Source organism: Aythya marila (assembly GCF_965140915.1).
Source record: "Aythya marila genome assembly, chromosome: 1".
Lineage (NCBI taxonomy): Eukaryota > Metazoa > Chordata > Aves > Anseriformes > Anatidae > Aythya > Aythya marila.
The window spans coordinates 30,942,195-30,955,384 of NC_139042.1; the positions used below are offsets into that span (position 1 = coordinate 30,942,195).

At 40.6% G+C, this 13,190-nt stretch overlaps 1 protein-coding gene across 7 annotated transcripts in view; it reads left to right on the plus strand.

Annotated features, from left to right (window-relative positions):
* ENOX1 (ecto-NOX disulfide-thiol exchanger 1) overlaps positions 1–13,190 on the plus strand; it is a 363,120-nt gene that overhangs the window by 202,024 nt on the left and 147,906 nt on the right. Inside the window, exon 1 of one of the 7 annotated variants that reach the window (XM_082757955.1) lies at positions 7,066–7,248. The exons of the other annotated variants lie outside the window; for them this stretch is intronic. The gene's annotated coding sequence lies outside the window, so the exon portion shown is untranslated. Of the gene's footprint in view, positions 1–7,065; positions 7,249–13,190 lie in introns of those variants that run through there. 7 annotated transcript variants of the gene reach the window in all.

Sequence of the window (13,190 nt, forward strand, 5' to 3'; positions counted from 1 at the left end):
TTAATTATTTTTCAGCAGTGTTGGAGACCTGATGAGCAATTGTTAGACATACTGGGGAGAGACATTCACCTGATTAATGTGAAAGTTAACTGAGCAACAAAATTGCCTTGTGAAGAAACAGCTATGAACAAAGTTGAAGTGGTAAGAAAGTTTGAGGGAATCTGAAGAAAATATTTAAAGAAAGGTTATTTAAAATAATGTGTCCAGCAAGCTGAATGTTGAGTGTAAACATACAGTGTTTGCTGGCCAGTAGGTTGATTGCTGTGATATTTACCTGAAAGAGCAAACACACACACGTACTTATGAGGAGACAGTTTGTATAGGCTTGACTGAAAACTACTGCATTGGAGTGACAGGAATTCAAGGACGGTTTTTAAATAATAAAAAAGAGAGAGAGAGATGGATGGGTCCTTCAGGTGTGTGCCAAAGATGAAATTGTGCTGCAGCCAGCACTTTTAATTGCATTCAGTGTTGGCGTCCAGCTTTAGCACTAATGTGTGCTTTTGGAAACAGATCCATCCTTTGGGAAACAGGTCTTTTCACAGAGAGAGGAAAGGAGGAGAGATAAAGTTTGACACTCTCTCATTGGCAGAACTCACACGGAGAATATTTCAAACGTTACCAACTTGCGCCTATCAGCAGCAATTAGGTTCTCAGTTTGCAGGCTTGTGGTCAGCTTAAAGGATCATAGCAGTACGATCCCCACAGGGCTTTAGTACAAGATACTTCTACTCACTCGTTTGGAGTTTGTTTCCCTCCTTGGTGTTTCAAAGGGAGATATCTCAGTACAACCCCAGCAGAAACTCATGCCTAGGTCACCAAGTTTCATTCCTGTGGAGGGTTGCAGCATCCATGGAGAGAACTACAAGGAGATTGGTGGGGACGTGGCACACTAAGGCTGAAAAGTGACACAACCAGAGATGCAACTAGAAGAGGAGATTTGAGGCTTGAGTTCTAGAGGAACCACAACTCAGCTGTTATCTAGTCGTACAACTTCCAGCTTTGCATAGATGATGGATGTCTCCTTACAAGAGCGAAAAATGCAGAATGTTTCAAAGGCATGGCATGATGTAAACCATTCCACCCACAAACTTATTGCAACAGTTACAGCCCAAGACAAATCCTCTGCCTTGAAAGGGGAAACCCTCTGCCTTTTTGTTCCTGCTCACTCATGTACCAGTGAGGGCAGAAGCTTTTCTTTCCAAAAAGAAAGGTGGGCTGACTTTTTGTATACCAGCTTGCATTCTTGCTTGCCTGCTTTCAAGAGATGAGCATTGCTCAGATTACAAAGGATTTAGCTTGGGAAAACCAGATGGTTTTCTGTGCCATGCAATCACTTTGCATGGAGTAAAAGGTAGGGAGAAGACTTACAAGTCTTAAAGGTCAAGAAAATTAAGTGAAACCAGGCTGGATTCATTACTGGGGTTTTAAAAGATTTTGAAAAAAATAGAAAGAAATGAGAAGGAAATTAACTAACACCTATTTGGAAGAGGAAAATACTCCCGTGGTTGACAACCACCCTGCAGCACCTTCGCTGTTTCATCTCACCTCCATTGTGACAAGAAACTTGGACAATTCTTTGCAAAATGTTTTAAATTCCTTTCCCGGATAACATGATGGACATATAAATTACTTTTATCTTGCTTTGTATGCTTATTCCTAAACCAGGAGGTCAGGTGGTTAAGGTTTCAGACTAGAATTCAGAGATCTGAATTTATTTTTAATTTCTGTCACAGCTTTTCTTTAGCAGGGTTTCAGCAGGTAACTTCCCCTGTCTGTGCCTCATTTTATTGTCTGCAAAAAGGAAATAGTAATGCTTATGTTCCATCCAGGGTGTCCTGCCTTATCAATATAGCTGATAGGATTTTTGAAACTGTGTGTGCCTGTGTCTTGGGTCAGCAGTGTTCCAGCCTTCCTGGGCCACATCAGCCCTGTCTGTATCAAAGGCCTTTGTCTTGCCTGGCTTGGAGGGAAAGTTCCTAGTGATGTTTGGATGTGTCGCTAGTTGCCATTTGTTATCTTTCACACAGCACCTTTTTTAGACCTCCCTTGTAGAGCAGACAGGGCACTTGAGCCAGCTTGGTGACTGTGCAGGACAGCTCCATGACGATACAGAGCATTTTGGATTGCCTTGTGGGAGCCTAAGACAGGATCCAGCTCAACAGACTGACCAGACACATGCTTAATCTCTGCCTATTCAACAAATGCTTTAAACATAAACATGCTCCAAAGTGTTGTGCTATACATGGGTGAGCTCCAAAATGTGCTGCTGTGCTTTGCTAGATAAGGATCGGTATTTCTCTCCGAAAGAACTCATAGGACAGACATATTAGCACTGCCTGCATTTCTAGGTGAGAGACTTGACACTTTGCTGTCTACATGGCAGCTAAAGTAGACAAAAACAGAAAATATTTTTTTTAATTGCTTCCTGACATGTAAATAGAGATTATCCAGTATGGCAATTTGCACATGTATTATAAATTAGTGCTATCAAGCTGAACTATGTGATAGCAACCACTGACATGAATTGTGTGTTCTTTATTGTTCAAAAAGAACAAAATTAATTTGGTTTAAATGTGCTTTTTGTTCTTTGAAGTACCTACTGCTTAATGCATGCTGCTTTCATGAAGGATATGCTGAATTGTTGAGTCCAAGCTTTTCTTTTCCTACGTACAATTTAAAAAGCACATAATAAAGATGAAAGAGTTGAAATAATACAGGTTATGTGTTCGAATGCCAAGAATTCTCCTGTTTTTATCTAGATTTTAAAAATTGCTGAGTGTGATCACAAATAATGTGTTAGAGTATCACCTTTGAAAACTTTGGGAGCTTAACGTAATTTAAGAGCCAGCCTTTCTGATGGGATTGCAACTTGCTGTAAAGCTAACGCTGTGCAGCTGATAAACAGTGACAGAAGAAGTAGGCGATCCAAAGCACATCCAAAGCACCCAGGCCTGTGTGCATCGACTTCTGTTTAAATCACATATGGAAAACTATCAAGCCTGCGTGTTTAAAATGCCTGAGACTGAATAGAGTGTGAAGCAGAAGCAGCAGCCAAAGTCTGTAAAAGCAACTCATGTCTAATACCCATATATGCATGCATGTGTGTATATACATAGACACATATATGCACTCAAACAGTGTATGATATGCGTTCAGATCTGATACAGAAGTGTGAATGGCAAACACACTTGTACATTTCTCTTCTGGAAATTTGTCCCCAGACTTACCAGTCCTGTTTGCAAAGCTTGGCCCTTCGCTGTCATTGTACTGGCCAGAAAACCTAACATCATTTCCTTCTTTGTAACTGGGGCCCTTTCCCTAATTTGCTTGACATAGATACAGTCCCCAGTGGTCCCTGAAAGGGATCATAATCCATCCTTGCCATCTTCATCCCTTGCATTTTTTCCAGGTGGACACTCCACAACTCCCCCAACAAAGTGGATATTTTTTCTTTCCAGAACCCAAGCATGACTATTTCTGGTAGGAGGCACGTAACAGAAGCACGTTTGCCAAGTGCTGCTGCCTCTTTCCTTGGATATGGGAAAGCATTTTGTTGAAATGGGAAAACCAAATGAATAGAGCCCGCCAGCCCCGCACGCCTCCCGTCTGCGAGCATCCCCACCCCGGGGATGTGGGCTGTGCTGCAGACTCAGGGGGCCGGGTTTAGAGGAGCCCTTTGTTGAAATATTGGCAGCACATCACTGGACTCGTCGACGTTACAGATGGAGCGCTTTGCCGAACAGATGGATTCTCAGCTTTCGGAAAGAAAGGGAAGGTACTTGATGTACCACGGTGGGAAAGGAGGGGGGGGTCTTCCAGGCATATGGGAAGGCAGGGAAGAAGGCACGTTCTGCACTTTTTGGTGCACTTGGAGCCTAGCAACCTCTCTCTGGCAAACTTGCTGAGAATGTGTGAGCACAGCGCTCTGCGAGAGGGTGAAGTTACTGTAACAGACGTGGAGGAAGCAATTTGCGCAGAAGCAATGGAAATGCAGGCAGAGTCTAGAAAAGCCAGCTCTCCTGAGCACGCAGCTAAGTATGACAGTGAGAGATCGGGCAGTGCTGCTGCCCGGGAGCAGAAGCACACTCTGTTGAGGCACAGGATTAGTGCCAGAGCAGCATAGGACCAGTTAATTTTTTAAAATCTATTGTGCTGAGAAAAGAGTCCAGAAATAGATGTTACTTGCCACTATAAAGGCAGGCATCTCCATTTTCCAGCAGTGCTTGCATCAGTTTCTAGCTGTGATGGGACGGTTTGCACAGTGGCATCATTCAGGGACTGTATTGCTATTTCTTGTCTTTTTTTTCTCCCCTCTCCACCTCCCCATCTCGTTCATACTTTGCCTCCATCTTAATTGTGAGTGCAGGATCATTTCCGTGCAGCACCCAGGAGCCTGCAACCCTGACTGGAAGTGATGTTATCTGCTCTGATATTTACTGCTAAAATCTTCGTGAAATTGCCAAGTGGATTGTGATAAGGAAGCTGCATGAACCGAAAAGAGCTATCATACTTTGGTGTTGTGTGCTAACTCTCTACAACTTTTCAGTCACTTTACCCATGTACACACACATATACCGAGTTAGCACAAATATTGTACTTTATTGTGGTACAGTTTAGGAGATGATGACCTTGGACTTCAATCTTTATTTTATCTTCTTAGCTTAATTAGACAATCTAAACACCTCTTGAATGCAGGCATAAAACCTATCTAGCCATCGTAAGGATACCAAAGACCTTGGAAATCCAGGTTTTCTGAGGGGAGAAAAAAAAAAAAAAAAAAAGAGTGTAATAAAGGGCAAAAGTGTCAAGGTTCTTGTAAAGTGTGATTCTCTGCTGAAAGCAGCTATGCAAAAACATTGCTTTCTTAAATGATGGTTCTGGCTTTTGTTCATAGTCAGGGCTGTGTCTGTAGCAACTGAAATGTCAGAAATCTTTTTTTTTTTTTTTTTTTTTTTTTCCCTAAAAAAAATAAAGTAAACTGGATTACATGCCCACTTGTGCATCAACTGTGCTCCGTTTCGTAGGACCAAATTCTCAGGGAGGCTCTGAGATAAAATAAACCAGGAAACCCATCATTGAATTTTAGTATGAACATTTTTCAGATTGTTGTGTCTGGATCTCTGCCAAGTTTCAGCCCTATAATAAATTAATTCCAACCCACACAAAAGAGAAGAGGAAAAAAAAAAAGACTCCTGCAAGACAAAAACATTGGGCAATTTTTATGGGGAAACAAATGGCCAAGAATAATTAATTGGAAAAGTAATTATCCAAAGAGAGAGTGAACTCTTTTCTCTAATTGGAAGCTATAACAGTTTGCAGACTTACTAAACACAGTATAGGAGGAGCATCAGCATTTTGCTTCACAAACATGATTGTATTGAATATAAAGTTAAGATGTTACTTCCTCTTGTTTTATTTCTCCTTACGCTCACTCACTGTGATTGAGGCCACTTCCCTCTCTCTGTGGATAAATCTAATCTGGCTGCCGCAGGACTGGAGAAATTCATGGAGGTGATGAGCCAGGGTCTGCTTTCTGCATTGTACGTCTGGCTTTACTGAATCTCTAGTCACCCTCGGATAATAAATATTTCATATGTTGGACAGGTGAAAGGTTTCATTCAGCTGCAGATCTGCTTCCAAGGCAACCAATTCCTGTCATTTGAACAGTTTAAACATGTTGAAAACAAAGCTTTCTTTCTGGTTTTCTCCTCTACGATTTTATGTGTAAAGAATTATCCGTCTCCCTCCTGTCCCTCCTACAAGCAGATACAGAAAAGCCAATAGCATTAACAAGTAATTCTAAACAATTTATAACCCAAATGTATTCTCTCTTCCAGTCAAAATGGGATGAAAAATGCTATTTTATTTTGCAAGAATAGAATAAATATCTAGAGATATGGAATTGCCTGTGTTAGCATCTATAAATACTCTGCATGCAAATGTATGCAACTGTAACACGATGTTATGCTTTACATTATGATTCCCCCATTATGATGTGTGTTTCCCCAGTACAGTTCTCCAGTAATTCTGTTACAGGGTGGAGCTTTTGGGGGGCAATACACCAGCTCTCTTCTCTGAGGAAACTGAGAAAATTGCTAGCAAACTGTCTCCAACCACATCTGATTTCTGCCAGTGTCAGAACTTAGGACACATCTTCTGGAAACTATCTGCTGCCTTCTTTTACATCTTGCAGCTGAACAAGCTCTTTTAAAGAATAACTTTGCTCCTTCTTCCTCTGCACATCTCCAGGCATAATGGTAAGCTGCCCTCCCTCCTCCCCTCAGGCTCTCCCCACATCAGGACTTGGTGGCTTGTGCCCTTCTCCATGTCCCCTCTGCTCCACCTTCTGCTGCTCGCTACAAGTGGCACTTCTCTTCCTGTGTGTCTGGGTGACTATGAAGAAAGGGGAAATTTTGGTAGGCAGACCATTGGTAAAGGAATTTTTCCACCATCTCAGGTCAGGCTTAGCCTGAGATATTTGTACTTGAATGTACCTGACCTCCTGCGTTTATGTTCTCTTAATGTAATTATGGCAGAGCAGTGGTATTTCTCCAGGAGACTCAGGAAATCATTTGGAAAATACAGCATCTTGTGGTGAGATTGAGGGGTTTTAGCTATTCTGGTGAAAAACCGTGCATAGGGGGCTTATTTTTTCTCTCTGCTCTGTCCATCTACTTACTGTATAGGTTCTGGCGTTGTATTCAGGGTGTAGGAGGATGTTCTAGATCAGTTCAGAAAGGCTGACACAAAATGCACAACTGCTGGTTTGGGTTTACGGGGGAGATACAAAGTGGCTACAGGTTGTGATAGCCATCTTTGTGCCTGGTAGCTCCATGGCTGATCCCCGCATTAGAAACAATTAAACTATGCCTGACCTTGCAGCCCTCTTCCTCCTGCTTCCAGGCATATAGATTTTAGCCAGCAGGTCTCTGGTTAACCCCTCCTCATTGCTGTTTATTTCCTGCCACTCTGCAGACACACCACTGAGTGTTAAGTATGTGAACTCAAAGACGTTCCCTCTCTACCGTACAGTCTTAATAGTGAACAGTCACGAGCTGGCTTTCTCCAGGCAGAATTATTTCTACCTAAGAAATATAGGCTTCGGGAGTATGCCCTTTCTCTCACCCTTTTCATATTGCATTAAAAGCATCCACTTCGGGAAACTACAACTGTGTTTATTCGAGTGTTGAATTTGGAAATAGTACCGGGATCCCTGCCACTGCACGCTTGAACCATGAAGCCCAGGTCAGTTCCATTTTTTGGTTTTCGTGTACTGGTGCAGCGCTGCAATGTTTTGAGCTTCCAGGTCTCCATGGGAGCAATTCTCCTTTTAACATGCAGAAAACATCATGTTCAATTTTATAACCTTACTTTTTGCTTTTTGTTTTTGTTTTTGGTTGGTTGGTGTGTTTTTTTTTTTTTGTACTACTAAGCCAGAACGTCAGGGTGGCATGTCAGTAAACACAATGCGTTCAGAAGAGATCATGCTGACAGGCTTGAAAACTAAACACTCTGTTCTCAACAGGCAGGAGCAGCTCCGATTTTCCTTACTGCCAACCAGGCTATCCCTGGACCTTATGGGACAGCTGTGCTTAATCTGCCTTTTGCTCCGTCGCTGTGACTGCCAGCTATTGCGCTAAATAACGCGGTCTCAGGCTGTGGGAGGATAACAAGTTTCAATCACTGTTCACTGAGGTTGGCTTCGTGACTTGAAGGCTGCTGACTCAGTACCCCCTTAGTTCTGTCAGTGAATCAAGCCATTTCCCATCTTCCAACCTTCTGCAACATTAGGAACATTGTGGTTTTGTTATACTGCTAGACAGAAAGGCACTGGGGTAGTTCTTATTGCACTGTCTGCAACTGATGGGTGTTACTACTATTTCATGTGGTACTTTCTAAGGAAGTGGGTTTTGATAGTAAGTCTACACTACACCTCAGACTCCAAATTTCACCCAAACTGAGTTTTCATTTCTGAAATTTCATGTGTGTAGTCTCTCACTGTAAGATGGATTTGCAAAGGGATGATCAGAGGTAGCAAGATTTGGTACCTGCAGTGTTTGTTCCCCCAAACGTATGTTGGATGTCTCTATCTGAAGCCATAGGACTGATAGTTTGTTAATAGGGAAGACACTGTGAGTCTTTCCAAGAAAATAACAATGCCTTTTGCAGGGCAATATGTTGGTGTTTTACTGTGTTGCATCTGGGGATATTGTTTCCCTTTAATTTCTTTAATGCTTTGATATTGCTAGGAATGCTCTTGGAGTAGAGTTCCTCTTGATGGAAGTTATGTCACTATCGTTTTTTTCATGTTTGATCCCATGGATGAAGGATAATCTGGAGCATATCCAAACACGGTCTTTTCATGACCAAGAATATAGCAGCTGTTGTCCCCTTCAGTCCCTAAAGAGGAGTCTGCAGAGCAAAATGCAGTGTCCAGCCCCAAGTCTTCTCTGACTTTTCTCTGGTGCATTGAGTTACACTCCTTATGGGTTTTCCTTCTTTTAAACTCTTCTTTCTGTGTGTATTTGTTCCTTGTCTAATTATTTTAAGTCAAGCCTACAACAGCTGTGTAGATTACAGCAAAGGTAACACTCTGTGATCTTCCTGTGGCAGGAAAATTTGCACGGAAAGATAAATATCTTCTTTAGGTATTATATTTATGGAAGACAATGGAGGGGAGAAATTTTGAGCGACTGAAAATTTTGTAACTGCACCATTAATGTTTAATTACTATTGGCAGCCAAGAAATGCCTTTCTGGATTAACCAGACACTCTGCTTCGGGGATATGCATAGGTGGCAGAAAGTGATAAAGCTGGTGAAACCGCACCTCTGGGAACATGTAATGGGATCTTTCCTGTGATATGCAAATTATGCTGCCAAGTTGCTGTATAAACAATTCATGGGAGAAGTGGTGAGAGGTAGTTAAATAGCTGGATCATGTATCAAAGATAAAATCCATCACTGGGAATGGAAAAATGCATTAAAAGAGTGGTTTTGCTTTTTTTTTTTTTTTTAAATAATATTCTTTGCCCAAAGCATTTAGTTGCACTAAAGAGTAAATAGCAAATGATTTATCAAATTGTTGCAGTTCAGACTAAAGGAGTGTTTAGGAATCCAGCATGCATGTAGTTTATGGCAGAAAAGACTTTTTCTCCTAAATGTAATCTAGCCAATAAAGTAACTCTTTTTTCTTTTTCTTTTTCTTTTTTCTTTGACAATAAATAAATAAATAAATAAATAAATTGCTTCATAAATGTTAATTTGGATACTTTTCAGGAAGGAGACATGCACTGCTTAGTTTTCAGTTATAAATACAATCCTGACAGTTCCAAGCATGAGCAATGATCACAGGCAGCCCAGCAAAACATATTTCAGGGTCACATACAGTCAGAGATCGATGAGTGTGCATAAACCTTATTGACACTAGCAGAAGTTGAACTTGTGGCTTCAGAGTGGGTTTCCACCTTTTGTGTTTTATACAAGGAGAGGATTCTGGCTAATCACATTCCTCCAACAAATCAAAGATTGCTCTTTCACAAATGGCATCAAAAAACACATTGTTTTTCCTCAGAGGTCCATTCCTATAGCAATTTTCCCACAGCCCTCTCCTCTACCTGCTGTTCATTTAGGATCCAATGTGGCTCAGCTGAAGGCAACTGAGAAGTCTCTGATTAACTTCAGGGGGAGTTGGATCACGCACTAGAGTCCTAAGAGGCCAGCAGCAGAAAATTTAAGAAGCCAGTGGGGAATTTTAAAGCATCATGAGGCAAGGGAAATATTTTTGGCCTTTGACTTTCTTTTGTTTTGCTATGCAACAGGAATGATACTCTAGATAGAGTTGTACAGTCATAATAAACAGATCCTGCATTCAACAAATGCATCCGATTCTGTTCAGTGTTTAATCACCCACAAAAGCTGCCTCAGATGCTCTTCCACCAGGAACAATATCTCCTAATTAACTGTAATTAAGGTATATTATAACAACAGGATGTGAAACTAGATGGATCTGTCTCTTGACATTTCAAATTTGGATAATTTTTTTTTCTGCCAAGTCTCTTAATATGCTTCAATTAATGATAGCAGAGGCCAGGCCATTCTCAGTGATGGATCTGCATACGTGATTCTTAGTATAACTGAGATGAGATGGAGCATGAATCTTTTCACCATTAAAGCCCCCTTAGAAAAATACATGGTCCCCAATTAAGCCTAATTTACTGGCCCAGGTGTTGATTACTAAGAAGACAAGGGTAAAAGCTTCATCACCTTATCCTGGAAAGCGTAAGGTGAGAGCCCAAGATGAGAGAAAAATGTGGCATCTTGTCTGCAGACTCTTCAGAGAATTCATAGCCACTTGTAGCAGATATGGCATCTCTTCACTCACTGAGAAGCCATGTGAATCTGTTTTATTCATGCACTTATCAAGTAAATTTTTAATTTGAGTGGCCCAAGGAAGTGCTTCAATAAATATCTAGAAAATTATTGCTTCTCCTCTGGGCTGTAGTCTTCACAAACTAGTAAGTATTTGGAGGACTAATCAGAAGTAAAGCTGATACATATAGTATGGGTCTAGATAGCTTAACAATGAAGATTTTTTAAACTATTCCTGAAAAAAAAAAGGGGAATTTCCAACTTAAAGAGAATTTCCTAGCTCAGGTGTTCCTGGGTGCATAATTAAACTGAACTTGCTGGCCCCTTGCCACTAGCCACAGCTGTCCTAAAGAAGAGTAACAACATTGTATTTCTACTAGTTGACAGCTTTGCATTTCTACGAAGACTGAAATCTTGCTTGTACCCTGAAGTATACATTAACACATCAATGTGCTACAGCTCCATCTGGTGACTCTTCGCAAACCTGGTGATGATGCTTCACTGTGTGTCATTGATGTGTTTCACAATGTCGTTAGCTTATGGGACCTGGGGAGGAAATCACCATTTCAAAGAGGAGCACAAATGAAACTGGGTTTCTGCATATTTTATTATGGTGTATAGGTATTTGCCTGCAATTATCTATTAGGTGTCATCAAGTGTATGCAATCAGAAGGTTTCATGTAAAAACAGTGGGGAAAAAATATGAAAAGCATATCTCTCATGCTACTCCACTGAGCAGCTCTATTATGATAAGGACTTAATTTAAGTGATCTACTATATCTGTGATTACAGAATATAATAATGTTCCTAGGATATATATTTTTTCTTCATCTCCTTTTAGTTACCTCTGTTCCCTGTAACTTCCTAAAGAAAATATTTGTATAATTTATTTGAATTGTGTTCCCAAGCATCTTTACTGTAAATCAGTTCCCTGATTGAGAAATGACATGATTACAAACTTTCAGTTTTCTTTTAAGATACTAGTAAACAACTTTTTTAAAACTCTCATATTTTGTTTGCATCTTATGTGCCCATACTCGCTTGATCACACTCAGGAAATATTTTTGTACACTGCCGCTATGCATGACTAAGAAAAGAGCTGTAGATAGAACAAGATGAGATACAGGCTGTAATTTACACCTGACAGAGTGTGAATTTCATTGCAAGTCCTTTTAAAGGAAACTTGCCATTTTCTCCACATTAAGATAGACAGTGATTCCATAAAAAAAATATGATCATTGTCTTTTTTGTTTGTTTGTTTGTTCTACTCTGCTTTGGTAAAATTTTATATATATATAATAATAATATATAATATATTATATAATATTATATATATATATACATATATATATATATATTCCTTGACCTAATGCAATCTTGCTTTATCTGCAGGCACAGGTCATGGTCCTGTCATGCTGAACATACCCTATAAGCAGAGAACAGCCTGACTAGGCAAGATTAATGAAGTGCAGGATAAAAAAAAATATTATCACCCCATTTCATGGGTGGGGATCAAGGTACAGGCAGTTTAAATGACTTGCCCAAGGTCTATTGCAGAGCTATTTGAGGAACAGGAATCTCCTGGATCCCCATACAGTTGCTTTTCTATTTCTAATGGACAGAAGACCCCTTATTTGTTTTGGTTGAACTGCAATTTCAGGTAGTTTAGAAGACATTTAGAGATAGAAGGGTCTATTAGTCTTTCCCACTGAAAGAAATATTAGCAGGCAATTAAAAGAATAATAAATGGGACCCGTTTAAACTGCTCTACTTGCTGTTCCTCTGAGCTTCAAGTAAGAAGGTACACAAAGGTCATTTCACCTGACTGCTTATATATCAGAGGCCACTAGTGTCACCCAGGCACTACTAAATTAAACTATATATTTCAGACAGAAATTCACTCGTCTCACCAAACATTGTCTATCAAGACTGTAAATTCAAAGGACTGGGTCTTGTCTCTGCATACTTCTGTTTTGCATTCCTGCAGTGTCACCTGGACAAACAAGGACAGTTCATACTTCTATTGGTTTAATCCCCTACATCATCACAATTATTTTGAATAATTTGATGCCTTCTAGCTTAAACCAAACCAAACCAAGTGAGCAGAGATGGTGTCAAAAAGGTGTGGACAGTGACCCTGGTACCTCCTGTGTGCCAGAAAAGCTCATTTCCCAAGCAGCAAGTGATAGAGCAAGAAGAAATGGCCTCAAATTGCACCAGGGAAGGTTTAGATTGGATATTAGGAAAAAATTCTTTACTGAACGGGTTGTGAGGCATTGGAACAGGCTACCCAGGGAAGCGGTTGAGTCACCATCCCTGGAGGTATTCAGAAGACATGTAGATGTGATGCTTAGGGACATGGTTTAGTGGTAGACGGTTGTATGTGACAATCTTAGAGGTCTTTCCCAACGTAAATGATTCTGTGGTTCTATAATTGCTGCTGTAGGGATGATACCAAGTGGTGGCTATCCAGCTGTGCTGGGGGAGCTGGGGAAAACTGCTGCACCCCTGGGTCTTCTGGGCTAGTACCTCTGTCCTCTGAATGTTCAAGGGGTGAAGTCAAGACTTGGTCCCGGGAGAACATAGTACAGAAGTTTGCTGGATGACAATATAAGCAAACAAGTCCAAAGCTATCAGTAACTATATTCATAGCTACAGGCCAAATGCTTTATTCATAATGTTGCAGTGAAAGTATTAACATTACATTTGTTTAAAAAGTAACTAGTAGGCCGTTTGTGACCCTCATAATACATGTTAAGCAGTGCTCTGCTGGTTTACACTGGTTGCATTCTGCTTTATGTTTTCCAGAGGGTCAGTG